Below are 16,923 nucleotides of genomic sequence, written 5' to 3'. Positions count from 1 at the left end.
ATCCTTGTTCATTCTTCATCGTTCATTCTTAATTGATCATTGATCCTTGTTCATTCTTCATCGTTCATTCTTCATTGATCATTGATCCTTGTTCATTCTTCATCGTTCATTCTTCATTGATCATTGATCCTTGTTCATTCTTCATCGTTCATTCGTCATTCATCATATATCCTTATTCATTCTTCATCGTTCATTCTTCATTGATCATTGATCCTTGTTCATTCTTCATCGTTCATTCTTCATTGATCATTGATCCTTGTTCATTCTTCATCGTTCATTCGTAATTGATCATTGATCCTTGTTCATTCTTTATCGATCATTGATCCTTGTTCATTCTTCATCGTTCATTCGTCATTGACCATTGATCCTTGTTCATTCTTCATCGTTCATTCTTCATTGATCATTGATCCTTGTTCATGAAGATCATTCTTCATTGATCATTGATCCTTGTTCATTCTTCATCGTTCATTCGTCATTGACCATTACTCCTTGTTCATTCTTCATCGTTCATTCTTCATTGATCATTGATCCTTGTTCATTCTTCATCGTTCATTCGTCATTCATCATAGATCCTTATTCATTCTTCATCGTTCATTCTTCATTGATCATTGATCCTTGTTCATTCTTCATCGTTCATTCGTCATTCATCATAGATCCTTATTCATTCTTCATCGTTCATTCTTCATTGATCATTGATCCTTGTTCATTCTTCATCGTTCATTCGTCATTGACCATTAATCCTTGTTCATTCTTCATCGTTCATTATTCATTGATCATTGATCCTTGTTCATTCTTCATCGTTCATTCTTCTTTGATCATTGATCCTTGTTCATTCTTCATCGTTCATTCGTCATTGACCATTAATCCTTGTTCATTCTTCATCGTTCATTCTTCATTGATCATTGATCCTTGTTCATTCTTCATCGTTCATTCTTCATTGATCATTGATCCTTGTTCATTCTTCATCGTTCATTCTTCATTGATCATTGATCCTTGTTCATTCTTCATCGTTCATTCTTCATTGATCATTGATCCTTGTTCATTCTTCATCGTTCATTCTTCATTGATCATTGATCCCTGTTCATTCTTCATCGTTCATTCTTCATTGATCATTAATCCTTGTTCATTCTTCATCGTTCATTCGTCATTGACCATTAATCCTTGTTCATTCTTCATCGTTCATTCTTCATTGATCATTGATCCTTGTCCATTCTTCATCGTTCATTCTTCATTGATCATTGATCCTTTTTCATTCTTCATCGTTTATTCTTCATTGATCATTGATCCTTGTTCATTCTTCATCGTTCATTCGTCATTGAACATTGATCCTTGTTCATTCTTCATCGTTCATTCTTCATTAATAATTGATCCTTATTCATTCTTCATCGTTCATTCTTCATTGATCATTGATCCTTGTTCATTGTTCATCGTTCATTCGTCATTGATCATTGATCCTTGTTCATTCTTCATCGTTCATTCTTAATTGATCATTGATCCTTGTTCATTCTTCATCGTTCATTCTTCATTGATCATTGATCCTTGTTCATTCTTCATCGTTCATTCTTCATTGATCATTGATCCTTGTTCATTCTTCATCGTTCATTCGTCATTCATCATAGATCCTTATTCATTCTTCATCGTTCATTTTTCATTGATAATTGATCCTTGTTCATTCTTCATCGTTCATTCTTCATTGATCATTGATCCTTGTTCATTCTTCATCGTTCATTCGTCATTCATCATAGATCCTTATTCATTCTTCATCGTTCATTCTTCATTGATCATTGATCCTTGTTCATTCTTCATCGTTCATTCTTCATTGATCATTGATCCTTGTTCATTCTTCATCGTTCATTCGTAATTGATCATTGATCCTTGTTCATTCTTTATCGATCATTGATCCTTGTTCATTCTTCATCGTTCATTCGTCATTGACCATTGATCCTTGTTCATTCTTCATCGTTCATTCTTCATTGATCATTGATCCTTGTTCATGAAGATAATTCTTCATTGATCATTGATCCTTGTTCATTCTTCATCGTTCATTCGTCATTGGGCATTGATCCTTGTTCATTATTCATCGTTCATTCTTCATTGATCATTGATCCTTGTTCATTCTTCATCGTTCATTCGTCATTTACCATTGATCCTTGTTCATTCTTCATCGTTCATTCTTCATTGATCATTGATCCTTGTTCATTCTTCATCGTTCATTCTTCATTGATCATTGACCCTTGTTCATTCTTCATCGTTCATTCTTCATTGATCATTGATCCTTGTTCATTCTTCATCGTTCATTCGATATTGAGCATTGATCCTTGTTCATTCTTCATTGATCATTGATCCTTGTTCATTCTTCATCGTTCATTCTTCTTTGATCATTGATCCTCGTTCATTCTTCATCGTTCATTCGTAATTGACCATTAATCCTTGTTCATTCTTCATCGTTCATTCTTCTTTGATCATTGATCTTTGTTCATTCTTCATCGTTCATTCGTCATTGACCATTGATCCTTGTTTATTCTTCATCGTTCATTCTTCATTGATCATTCATCCTTGTTCATTCTTCATCGATCATTGATCCTTGTTCATTCTTCATCGTTCATTCGTCATTGACCATTGATCCTTGTTGATTCTTCATCGTTCATTCTTCATTGATCATTGATCCTTGTTCATTCTTCATCGTTCATTCTTCATTGATCATTGATCCTTGTTCATTCTTCATCGTTCATTCGTCATTGATCATTGATCCTTGTTCATTCTTCATCGTTCATTCGTCATTGACCATTACTCCTTGTTCATTCTTCATCGTTGATTCTTCATTGATCATTGATCCTTGTTCATTCTTCATCGTTCATTCGTCATTCATCATAGATCCTTATTCATTCTTCATCGTTCATTCTTCATTGATCATTGATCCTTGTTCATTCTTCATCGTTCATTCGTCATTCATCATAGATCCTTATTCATTCTTCATCGTTCATTCTTCATTGATCATTGATCCTTGTTCATTCTTCATCGTTCATTCGTCATTGACCATTAATCCTTGTTCATTCTTCATCGTTCATTATTCATTGATCATTGATCCTTGTTCATTCTTCATCGTTCATTCTTCATTGATCATTGATCCTTGTTCATTCTTCATCGTTCATTCTTCATTGATCATTGATCCTTGTTCATTCTTCATCGTTCATTCTTCATTGATCATTGATCCCTGTTCATTCTTCATCGTTCATTCTTCATTGATCATTAATCCTTGTTCATTCTTCATCGTTCATTCTTTATCGTTCATTCTTCATTGATCATTGATCCTTGTTCATTCTTCATCGTTCATTCTTCATTGATCATTGATCTTTGTTCATTCTTCATCGTTCATTCGTCATTGACCATTAATCCTTGTTCATTCTTCATCGTTCATTCTTCATTGATCATTGATCCTTGTTCATTCTTCATCGTTCATTTTTCATTGATAATTGATCCTTGTTCATTCTTCATCGTTTATTCTTCATTGATCATTGATCCTTGTTCATTCTTCATCGTTCATTCGTCATTGATCATTGATCCTTGTTCATTCTTCATCGTTCATTCGTCATTGACCATTACTCCTTGTTCATTCTTCATCGTTCATTCGTCATTGATCATTGATCCTTGTTCATTCTTCATCGTTCATTCGTCATTCATCATAGATCCTTATTCATTCTTCATCGTTCATTCTTCATTGATCATTGATCCTTGTTCATTCTTCATCGTTCATTCTTCATTGATCATTGATCCTTGTTCATTCTTCATCGTTCATTCGTAATTGATCATTGATCCTTGTTCATTCTTTATCGATCATTGATCCTTATTCATTCTTCATCGTTCATTCGTCATTGACCATTGATCCTTGTTCATTCTTCATCGTTCATTCTTCATTGATCATTGATCCTTGTTCATGAAGATCATTCTTCATTGATCATTGATCCTTGTTCATTCTTCATCCTTCATTCGTCATTGGGCATTGATCCTTGTTCATTATTCATCGTTCATTCTTCATTGATCATTGATCCTTGTTCATTCTTCATCGTTCATTCGTCATTTACCATTGATCCTTGTTCATTCTTCATCGTTCATTCTTCATTGATCATTGATCCTTGTTCATTCTTCATCGTTCATTCTTCATTGACCATTACTCCTTGTTCATTCTTCATCGTTCATTCGTCATTGAACATTGATCCTTGTTCATTCTTCATCGTTCATTCTTCATTGATCATTGATCCTTGTTCATTCTTCATCGTTCATTCGTCATTCATCATAGATCCTTATTCATTCTTCATCGTTCATTTTTCATTGATAATTGATCCTTGTTCATTCTTCATCGTTCATTCTTCATTGATCATTGATCCTTGTTCATTCTTCATCGTTCATTCGTCATTCATCATAGATCCTTATTCATTCTTCATCGTTCATTCTTCATTGATCATTGATCCTTGTTCATTCTTCATCGTTCATTCTTCATTGATCATTGATCCTTGTTCATTCTTCATCGTTCATTCGTAATTGATCATTGATCCTTGTTCATTCTTTATCGATCATTGATCCTTGTTCATTCTTCATCGTTCATTCGTCATTGACCATTGATCCTTGTTCATTCTTCATCGTTCATTCTTCATTGATCATTGATCCTTGTTCATGAAGATAATTCTTCATTGATCATTGATCCTTGTTCATTCTTCATCGTTCATTCTTCATTGATCATTGATCCTTGTTCATTCTTCATCGTTCATTCTTAATTGATCATTGATCCTTGTTCATTCTTCATCGTTCATTCTTCATTGATCATTGATCCTTGTTCATTCTTCATCGTTCATTCTTCATTGATCATTGATCCTTGTTCATTCTTCATCGTTCATTCGTCATTCATCATAGATCCTTATTCATTCTTCATCGTTCATTTTTCATTGATAATTGATCCTTGTTCATTCTTCATCGTTCATTCTTCATTGATCATTGATCCTTGTTCATTCTTCATCGTTCATTCGTCATTCATCATAGATCCTTATTCATTCTTCATCGTTCATTCGTCATTGATCATTGATCCTTGTTCATTCTTCATCGTTCATTCTTAATTGATCATTGATCCTTGTTCATTCTTCATCGTTCATTCTTCATTGATCATTGATCCTTGTTCATTCTTCATCGTTCATTCTTCATTGATCATTGATCCTTGTTCATTCTTCATCGTTCATTCGTCATTCATCATAGATCCTTATTCATTCTTCATCGTTCATTCTTCATTGATCATTGATCCTTGTTCATTCTTCATCGTTCATTCTTCATTGATCATTGATCCTTGTTCATTCTTCATCGTTCATTCGTAATTGATCATTGATCCTTGTTCATTCTTTATCGATCATTGATCCTTGTTCATTCTTCATCGTTCATTCGTCATTGACCATTGATCCTTGTTCATTCTTCATCGTTCATTCTTCATTGATCATTGATCCTTGTTCATGAAGATCATTCTTCATTGATCATTGATCCTTGTTCATTCTTCATCGTTCATTCGTCATTGGGCATTGATCCTTGTTCATTATTCATCGTTCATTCTTCATTGATCATTGATCCTTGTTCATTCTTCATCGTTCATTCGTCATTTACCATTGATCCTTGTTCATTCTTCATCGTTCATTCTTCATTGATCATTGATCCTTGTTCATTCTTCATCGTTCATTCTTCATTGATCATTGACCCTTGTTCATTCTTCATCGTTCATTCTTCATTGATCATTGATCCTTGTTCATTCTTCATCGTTCATTCGATATTGAGCATTGATCCTTGTTCATTCTTCATTGATCATTGATCCTTGTTCATTCTTCATCGTTCATTCTTCTTTGATCATTGATCCTCGTTCATTCTTCATCGTTCATTCGTAATTGACCATTAATCCTTGTTCATTCTTCATCGTTCATTCTTCTTTGATCATTGATCTTTGTTCATTCTTCATCGTTCATTCGTCATTGACCATTGATCCTTGTTTATTCTTCATCGTTCATTCTTCATTGATCATTGATCCTTGTTCATTCTTCATCGATCATTGATCCTTGTTCATTCTTCATCGTTCATTCGTCATTGACCATTGATCCTTGTTGATTCTTCATCGTTCATTCTTCATTGATCATTGATCCTTGTTCATTCTTCATCGTTCATTCTTCATTGATCATTGATCCTTGTTCATTCTTCATCGTTCATTCGTCATTGATCATTGATCCTTGTTCATTCTTCATCGTTCATTCGTCATTGACCATTACTCCTTGTTCATTCTTCATCGTTCATTCTTCATTGATCATTGATCCTTGTTCATTCTTCATCGTTCATTCGTCATTCATCATAGATCTTTATTCATTCTTCATCGTTCATTCTTCATTGATCATTGATCCTTGTTCATTCTTCATCGTTCATTCGTCATTCATCATAGATCCTTATTCATTCTTCATCGTTCATTCTTCATTGATCATTGATCCTTGTTCATTCTTCATCGTTCATTCGTCATTGACCATTAATCCTTGTTCATTCTTCATCGTTCATTCTTCATTGATCATTGATCCTTGTTCATTCTTCATCGTTCATTCTTCATTGATCATTGATCCTTGTTCATTCTTCATCGTTCATTCTTCATTGATCATTGATCCCTGTTCATTCTTCATCGTTCATTCTTCATTGATCATTAATCCTTGTTCATTCTTCATCGTTCATTCGTCATTGACCATTAATCCTTGTTCATTCTTCATCGTTCATTCTTCATTGATCATTGATCCTTGTCCATTCTTCATCGTTCATTCTTCATTGATCATTGATCCTTTTTCATTCTTCATCGTTTATTCTTCATTGATCATTGATCCTTGTTCATTCTTCATCGTTCATTCGTCATTGAACATTGATCCTTGTTCATTCTTCATCGTTCATTCTTCATTAATCATTGATCCTTATTCATTCTTCATCGTTCATTCTTCATTGATCATTGATCCTTGTTCATTCTTCATCGTTCATTCTTCATTGATCATTGATCCTTGTTCATTCTTCATCGTTCATTCGTCATTCATCATAGATCCTTATTCATTCTTCATCGTTCATTTTTCATTGATAATTGATCCTTGTTCATTCTTCATCGTTCATTCTTCATTGATCATTGATCCTTGTTCATTCTTCATCGTTCTTTCGTCATTCATCATAGATCCTTATTCATTCTTCATCGTTCATTCTTCATTGATCATTGATCCTTGTTCATTCTTCATCGTTCATTCTTCATTGATCATTGATCCTTGTTCATTCTTCATCGTTCATTCGTAATTGATCATTGATCCTTGTTCATTCTTTATCGATCATTGATCCTTGTTCATTCTTCATCGTTCATTCGTCATTGACCATTGATCCTTGTTCATTCTTCATCGTTCATTCTTCATTGATCATTGATCCTTGTTCATGAAGATCATTCTTCATTGATCATTGATCCTTGTTCATTCTTCATCGTTCATTCGTCATTGGGCATTGATCCTTGTTCATTATTCATCGTTCATTCTTCATTGATCATTGATCCTTGTTCATTCTTCATCGTTCATTCGTCATTTACCATTGATCCTTGTTCATTCTTCATCGTTCATTCTTCATTGATCATTGATCCTTGTTCATTCTTCATCGTTCATTCTTCATTGATCATTGACCCTTGTTCATTCTTCATCGTTCATTCTTCATTGATCATTGATCCTTGTTCATTCTTCATCGTTCATTCGATATTGAGCATTGATCCTTGTTCATTCTTCTTTGATCATTGATCCTCGTTCATTCTTCATCGTTCATTCGTAATTGACCATTAATCCTTGTTCATTCTTCATCGTTCATTCTTCTTTGATCATTGATCTTTGTTCATTCTTCATCGTTCATTCGTCATTGACCATTGATCCTTGTTTATTCTTCATCGTTCATTCTTCATTGATCATTGATCCTTGTTCATTCTTCATCGATCATTGATCCTTGTTCATTCTTCATCGTTCATTCGTCATTGACCATTGATCCTTGTTGATTCTTCATCGTTCATTCTTCATTGATCATTGATCCTTGTTCATTCTTCATCGTTCATTCTTCATTGATCATTGATCCTTGTTCATTCTTCATCGTTCATTCGTCATTGATCATTGATCCTTGTTCATTCTTCATCGTTCATTCGTCATTGACCATTACTCCTTGTTCATTCTTCATCGTTCATTCTTCATTGATCATTGATCCTTGTTCATTCTTCATCGTTCATTCGTCATTCATCATAGATCCTTATTCATTCTTCATCGTTCATTCTTCATTGATCATTGATCCTTGTTCATTCTTCATCGTTCATTCGTCATTCATCATAGATCCTTATTCATTCTTCATCGTTCATTCTTCATTGATCATTGATCCTTGTTCATTCTTCATCGTTCATTCGTCATTGACCATTAATCCTTGTTCATTCTTCATCGTTCATTATTCATTGATCATTGATCCTTGTTCATTCTTCATCGTTGATTCTTCTTTGATCATTGATCCTTGTTCATTCTTCATCGTTCATTCGTCATTGACCATTAATCCTTGATCATTCTTCATCGTTCATTCTTCATTGATCATTGATCCTTGTTCATTCTTCATCGTTCATTCTTCATTGATCATTGATCCTTGTTCATTCTTCATCGTTCATTCTTCATTGATCATTGATCCTTGTTCATTCTTCATCGTTCATTCTTCATTGATCATTGATCCTTGTTCATTCTTCATCGTTCATTCTTCATTGATCATTGATCCCTGTTCATTCTTCATCGTTCATTCTTCATTGATCATTAATCCTTGTTCATTCTTCATCGTTCATTCGTCATTGACCATTAATCCTTGTTCATTCTTCATCGTTCATTCTTCATTGATCATTGATCCTTGTCCATTCTTCATCGTTCATTCTTCATTGATCATTGATCCTTTTTCATTCTTCATCGTTCATTCTTCATTAATCATTGATCCTTATTCATTCTTCATCGTTCATTCTTCATTGATCATTGATCCTTGTTCATTGTTCATCGTTCATTCGTCATTGATCATTGATCCTTGTTCATTCTTCATCGTTCATTCTTAATTGATCATTGATCCTTGTTCATTCTTCATCGTTCATTCTTCATTGATCATTGATCCTTGTTCATTCTTCATCGTTCATTCTTCATTGATCATTGATCCTTGTTCATTCTTCATCGTTCATTCGTCATTCATCATAGATCCTTATTCATTCTTCATCGTTCATTTTTCATTGATAATTGATCCTTGTTCATTCTTCATCGTTCATTCTTCATTGATCATTGATCCTTGTTCATTCTTCATCGTTCATTCGTCATTCATCATAGATCCTTATTCATTCTTCATCGTTCATTCTTCATTGATCATTGATCCTTGTTCATTCTTCATCGTTCATTCTTCATTGATCATTGATCCTTGTTCATTCTTCATCGTTCATTCGTAATTGATCATTGATCCTTGTTCATTCTTTATCGATCATTGATCCTTGTTCATTCTTCATCGTTCATTCGTCATTGACCATTGATCCTTGTTCATTCTTCATCGTTCATTCTTCATTGATCATTGATCCTTGTTCATGAAGATAATTCTTCATTGATCATTGATCCTTGTTCATTATTCATCGTTCATTCGTCATTGGGCATTGATCCTTGTTCATTATTCATCGTTCATTCTTCATTGATCATTGATCCTTGTTCATTCTTCATCGTTCATTCGTCATTTACCATTGATCCTTGTTCATTCTTCATCGTTCATTCTTCATTGATCATTGATCCTTGTTCATTCTTCATCGTTCATTCTTCATTGATCATTGACCCTTGTTCATTCTTCATCGTTCATTCTTCATTGATCATTGATCCTTGTTCATTCTTCATCGTTCATTCGATATTGAGCATTGATCCTTGTTCATTCTTCATTGATCATTGATCCTTGTTCATTCTTCATCGTTCATTCTTCTTTGATCATTGATCCTCGTTCATTCTTCATCGTTCATTCGTAATTGACCATTAATCCTTGTTCATTCTTCATCGTTCATTCTTCTTTGATCATTGATCTTTGTTCATTCTTCATCGTTCATTCGTCATTGACCATTGATCCTTGTTTATTCTTCATCGTTCATTCTTCATTGATCATTCATCCTTGTTCATTCTTCATCGATCATTGATCCTTGTTCATTCTTCATCGTTCATTCGTCATTGACCATTGATCCTTGTTGATTCTTCATCGTTCATTCTTCATTGATCATTGATCCTTGTTCATTCTTCATCGTTCATTCTTCATTGATCATTGATCCTTGTTCATTCTTCATCGTTCATTCGTCATTGATCATTGATCCTTGTTCATTCTTCATCGTTCATTCGTCATTGACCATTACTCCTTGTTCATTCTTCATCGTTCATTCTTCATTGATCATTGATCCTTGTTCATTCTTCATCGTTCATTCGTCATTCATCATAGATCCTTATTCATTCTTCATCGTTCATTCTTCATTGATCATTGATCCTTGTTCATTCTTCATCGTTCATTCGTCATTCATCATAGATCCTTATTCATTCTTCATCGTTCATTCTTCATTGATCATTGATCCTTGTTCATTCTTCATCGTTCATTCGTCATTGACCATTAATCCTTGTTCATTCTTCATCGTTCATTATTCATTGATCATTGATCCTTGTTCATTCTTCATCGTTCATTCTTCATTGATCATTGATCCTTGTTCATTCTTCATCGTTCATTCTTCATTGATCATTGATCCTTGTTCATTCTTCATCGTTCATTCTTCATTGATCATTGATCCCTGTTCATTCTTCATCGTTCATTCTTCATTGATCATTAATCCTTGTTCATTCTTCATCGTTCATTCTTTATCGTTCATTCTTCATTGATCATTGATCCTTGTTCATTCTTCATCGTTCATTCTTCATTGATCATTGATCTTTGTTCATTCTTCATCGTTCATTCGTCATTGACCATTAATCCTTGTTCATTCTTCATCGTTCATTCTTCATTGATCATTGATCCTTGTTCATTCTTCATCGTTCATTTTTCATTGATAATTGATCCTTGTTCATTCTTCATCGTTTATTCTTCATTGATCATTGATCCTTGTTCATTCTTCATCGTTCATTCGTCATTGATCATTGATCCTTGTTCATTCTTCATCGTTCATTCGTCATTGACCATTACTCCTTGTTCATTCTTCATCGTTCATTCGTCATTGATCATTGATCCTTGTTCATTCTTCATCGTTCATTCGTCATTCATCATAGATCCTTATTCATTCTTCATCGTTCATTCTTCATTGATCATTGATCCTTGTTCATTCTTCATCGTTCATTCTTCATTGATCATTGATCCTTGTTCATTCTTCATCGTTCATTCGTAATTGATCATTGATCCTTGTTCATTCTTTATCGATCATTGATCCTTATTCATTCTTCATCGTTCATTCGTCATTGACCATTGATCCTTGTTCATTCTTCATCGTTCATTCTTCATTGATCATTGATCCTTGTTCATGAAGATCATTCTTCATTGATCATTGATCCTTGTTCATTCTTCATCCTTCATTCGTCATTGGGCATTGATCCTTGTTCATTATTCATCGTTCATTCTTCATTGATCATTGATCCTTGTTCATTCTTCATCGTTCATTCGTCATTTACCATTGATCCTTGTTCATTCTTCATCGTTCATTCTTCATTGATCATTGATCCTTGTTCATTCTTCATCGTTCATTCTTCATTGACCATTACTCCTTGTTCATTCTTCATCGTTCATTCGTCATTGAACATTGATCCTTGTTCATTCTTCATCGTTCATTCTTCATTGATCATTGATCCTTGTTCATTCTTCATCGTTCATTCGTCATTCATCATAGATCCTTATTCATTCTTCATCGTTCATTTTTCATTGATAATTGATCCTTGTTCATTCTTCATCGTTCATTCTTCATTGATCATTGATCCTTGTTCATTCTTCATCGTTCATTCGTCATTCATCATAGATCCTTATTCATTCTTCATCGTTCATTCTTCATTGATCATTGATCCTTGTTCATTCTTCATCGTTCATTCTTCATTGATCATTGATCCTTGTTCATTCTTCATCGTTCATTCGTAATTGATCATTGATCCTTGTTCATTCTTTATCGATCATTGATCCTTGTTCATTCTTCATCGTTCATTCGTCATTGACCATTGATCCTTGTTCATTCTTCATCGTTCATTCTTCATTGATCATTGATCCTTGTTCATGAAGATAATTCTTCATTGATCATTGATCCTTGTTCATTCTTCATCGTTCATTCTTCATTGATCATTGATCCTTGTTCATTCTTCATCGTTCATTCGTCATTTACCATTGATCCTTGTTCATTCTTCATCGTTCATTCTTCATTGATCATTGATCCTTGTTCATTCTTCATCGTTCATTCTTCATTGACCATTACTCCTTGTTCATTCTTCATCGTTCATTCGTCATTGAACATTGATCCTTGTTCAATCTTCATCGTTCATTCGATATTGAGCATTGATCCTTGTTCATTCTTCATTGATCATTGATCCTTGTTCATTCTTCATCGTTCATTCTTCTTTGATCATTGATCCTCGTTCATTCGTAATTGACCATTAATCCTTGTTCATTCTTCATCGTTCATTCTTCTTTGATCATTGATCTTTGTTCATTCTTCATCGTTCATTCGTCATTGACCATTGATCCTTGTTTATTCTTCATCGTTCATTCTTCATTGATCATTGATCCTTGTTCATTCTTCATCGATCATTGATCCTTGTTCATTCTTCATCGTTCATTCGTCATTGACCATTGATCCTTGTTGATTCTTCATCGTTCATTCTTCATTGATGATTGATCCTTGTTCATTCTTCATCGTTCATTCGATATTGATCATTGATCCTTGTTCATTCTTCATCGTTCATTCGTCATTGATCATTGATCCTTGTTCATTCTTCATCGTTCATTCGTCATTGACCATTACTCCTTGTTCATTCTTCATCGTTCATTCTTCATTGATCATTGATCCTTGTTCATTCTTCATCGTTCATTCGTCATTCATCATAGATCCTTATTCATTCTTCATCGTTCATTCTTCATTGATCATTGATCCTTGTTCATTCTTCATCGTTCATTCGTCATTCATCATAGATCCTTATTCATTCTTCATCGTTCATTCTTCATTGATCATTGATCCTTGTTCATTCTTCATCGTTCATTCGTCATTGACCATTAATCCTTGTTCATTCTTCATCGTTCATTATTCATTGATCATTGATCCTTGTTCATTCTTCATCGTTCATTCTTCTTTGATCATTGATCCTTGTTCATTCTTCATCGTTCATTCGTCATTGACCATTAATCCTTGTTCATTCTTCATCGTTCATTCTTCATTGATCATTGATCCTTGTTCATTCTTCATCGTTCATTCTTCATTGATCATTGATCCTTGTTCATTCTTCATCGTTCATTCTTCATTGATCATTGATCCTTGTTCATTCTTCATCGTTCATTATTCATTGATCATTGATCCTTGTTCATTCTTCATCGTTCATTCTTCATTGATCATTGATCCCTGTTCATTCTTCATCATTCATTCTTCATTGATCATTAATCCTTGTTCATTCTTCATCGTTCATTCTTTATCGTTCATTCTTCATTGATCATTGATCCTTGTTCATTCTTCATCGTTCATTCTTCATTGATCATTGATCTTTGTTCATTCTTCATCGTTCATTCGTCATTGACCATTAATCCTTGTTCATTCTTCATCGTTCATTCTTCATTGATCATTGATCCTTGTTCATTCTTCATCGTTCATTTTTCATTGATAATTGATCCTTGTTCATTCTTCATCGTTTATTCTTCATTGATCATTGATCCTTATTCATTCTTCATCGTTCATTCGTCATTGATCATTGATCCTTGTTCATTCTTCATCGTTCATTCGTCATTGACCATTGATCCTTGTTCATTCTTCATCGTTCATTCTTCATTGATCATTGATCCTTGTTCATTCTTCATCGTTAATTCTTCATTGATCATTGATCCTTGTTCATTCTTCATCGTTCATTCGATATTGAGCATTGATCCTTGTTCATTCTTCATCGTTCATTCTTCATTGATCATTGATCCTTGTTCATTCTTCATCGTTCATTCTTCATTGATCATTGATCCTTGTTCATTCTTCATCGTTCATTCTTCATTGATCATTGATCCTTGTTCATTCTTCATCGTTCATTCTTCATTGATCATTGATCCTTGTTCATTCTTCATCGTTCATTCTTCATTGATCATTGATCCCTGTTCATTCTTCATCGTTCATTCTTCATTGATCATTAATCCTTGTTCATTCTTCATCGTTCATTCTTTATCGTTCATTCTTCATTGATCATTGATCCTTGTTCATTCTTCATCGTTCATTCTTCATTGATCATTGATCTTTGTTCATTCTTCATCGTTCATTCGTCATTGACCATTAATCCTTGTTCATTCTTCATCGTTCATTCTTCATTGATCATTGATCCTTGTTCATTCTTCATCGTTCATTTTTCATTGATAATTGATCCTTGTTCATTCTTCATCGTTTATTCTTCATTGATCATTGATCCTTGTTCATTCTTCATCGTTCATTCGTCATTGATCATTGATCCTTGTTCATTCTTCATCGTTCATTCGTCATTGACCATTACTCCTTGTTCATTCTTCATCGTTCATTCGTCATTGATCATTGATCCTTGTTCATTCTTCATCGTTCATTCGTCATTCATCATAGATCCTTATTCATTCTTCATCGTTCATTCTTCATTGATCATTGATCCTTGTTCATTCTTCATCGTTCATTCTTCATTGATCATTGATCCTTGTTCATTCTTCATCGTTCATTCGTAATTGATCATTGATCCTTGTTCATTCTTTATCGATCATTGATCCTTATTCATTCTTCATCGTTCATTCGTCATTGACCATTGATCCTTGTTCATTCTTCATCGTTCATTCTTCATTGATCATTGATCCTTGTTCATGAAGATCATTCTTCATTGATCATTGATCCTTGTTCATTCTTCATCGTTCATTCGTCATTGGGCATTGATCCTTGTTCATTATTCATCGTTCATTCTTCATTGATCATTGATCCTTGTTCATTCTTCATCGTTCATTCGTCATTTACCATTGATCCTTGTTCATTCTTCATCGTTCATTCTTCATTGATCATTGATCCTTGTTCATTCTTCATCGTTCATTCTTCATTGATCATTGACCCTTGTTCATTCTTCATCGTTCATTCTTCATTGATCATTGATCCTTGTTCAATCTTCATCGTTCATTCGATATTGAGCATTGATCCTTGTTCATTCTTCATTGATCATTGATCCTTGTTCATTCTTCATCGTTCATTCTTCTTTGATCATTGATCCTCGTTCATTCGTAATTGACCATTAATCCTTGTTCATTCTTCATCGTTCATTCTTCTTTGATCATTGATCTTTGTTCATTCTTCATCGTTCATTCGTCATTGACCATTGATCCTTGTTTATTCTTCATCGTTCATTCTTCATTGATCATTGATCCTTGTTCATTCTTCATCGATCATTGATCCTTGTTCATTCTTCATCGTTCATTCGTCATTGACCATTGATCCTTGTTGATTCTTCATCGTTCATTCTTCATTGATGATTGATCCTTGTTCATTCTTCATCGTTCATTCTTCATTGATCATTGATCCTTGTTCATTCTTCATCGTTCATTCGTCATTGATCATTGATCCTTGTTCATTCTTCATCGTTCATTCGTCATTGACCATTACTCCTTGTTCATTCTTCATCGTTCATTCTTCATTGATCATTGATCCTTGTTCATTCTTCATCGTTCATTCGTCATTCATCATAGATCCTTATTCATTCTTCATCGTTCATTCTTCATTGATCATTGATCCTTGTTCATTCTTCATCGTTCATTCGTCATTCATCATAGATCCTTATTCATTCTTCATCGTTCATTCTTCATTGATCATTGATCCTTGTTCATTCTTCATCGTTCATTCGTCATTGACCATTAATCCTTGTTCATTCTTCATCGTTCATTATTCATTGATCATTGATCCTTGTTCATTCTTCATCGTTCATTCTTCTTTGATCATTGATCCTTGTTCATTCTTCATCGTTCATTCGTCATTGACCATTAATCCTTGTTCATTCTTCATCGTTCATTCTTCATTGATCATTGATCCTTGTTCATTCTTCATCGTTCATTCTTCATTGATCATTGATCCTTGTTCATTCTTCATCGTTCATTCTTCATTGATCATTGATCCTTGTTCATTCTTCATCGTTCATTCTTCATTGATCATTGATCCTTGTTCATTCTTCATCGTTCATTCTTCATTGATCATTGATCCCTGTTCATTCTTCATCGTTCATTCTTCATTGATCATTAATCCTTGTTCATTCTTCATCGTTCATTCTTTATCGTTCATTCTTCATTGATCATTGATCCTTGTTCATTCTTCATCGTTCATTCTTCATTGATCATTGATCTTTGTTCATTCTTCATCGTTCATTCGTCATTGACCATTAATCCTTGTTCATTCTTCATCGTTCATTCTTCATTGATCATTGATCCTTGTTCATTCTTCATCGTTCATTTTTCATTGATAATTGATCCTTGTTCATTCTTCATCGTTTATTCTTCATTGATCATTGATCCTTGTTCATTCTTCATCGTTCATTCGTCATTGATCATTGATCCTTGTTCATTCTTCATCGTTCATTCGTCATTGACCATTGATCCTTGTTCATTCTTCATCGTTCATTCTTCATTGATCATTGATCCTTGTTCATTCTTCAT

Source organism: Amaranthus tricolor, chromosome 17 (genome assembly GCF_026212465.1).
Source record: "Amaranthus tricolor cultivar Red isolate AtriRed21 chromosome 17, ASM2621246v1, whole genome shotgun sequence".
In the NCBI taxonomy this organism is placed as follows: Eukaryota; Viridiplantae; Streptophyta; class Magnoliopsida; order Caryophyllales; family Amaranthaceae; genus Amaranthus; species Amaranthus tricolor.
This window is presented reverse-complemented; position numbering follows the sequence as displayed.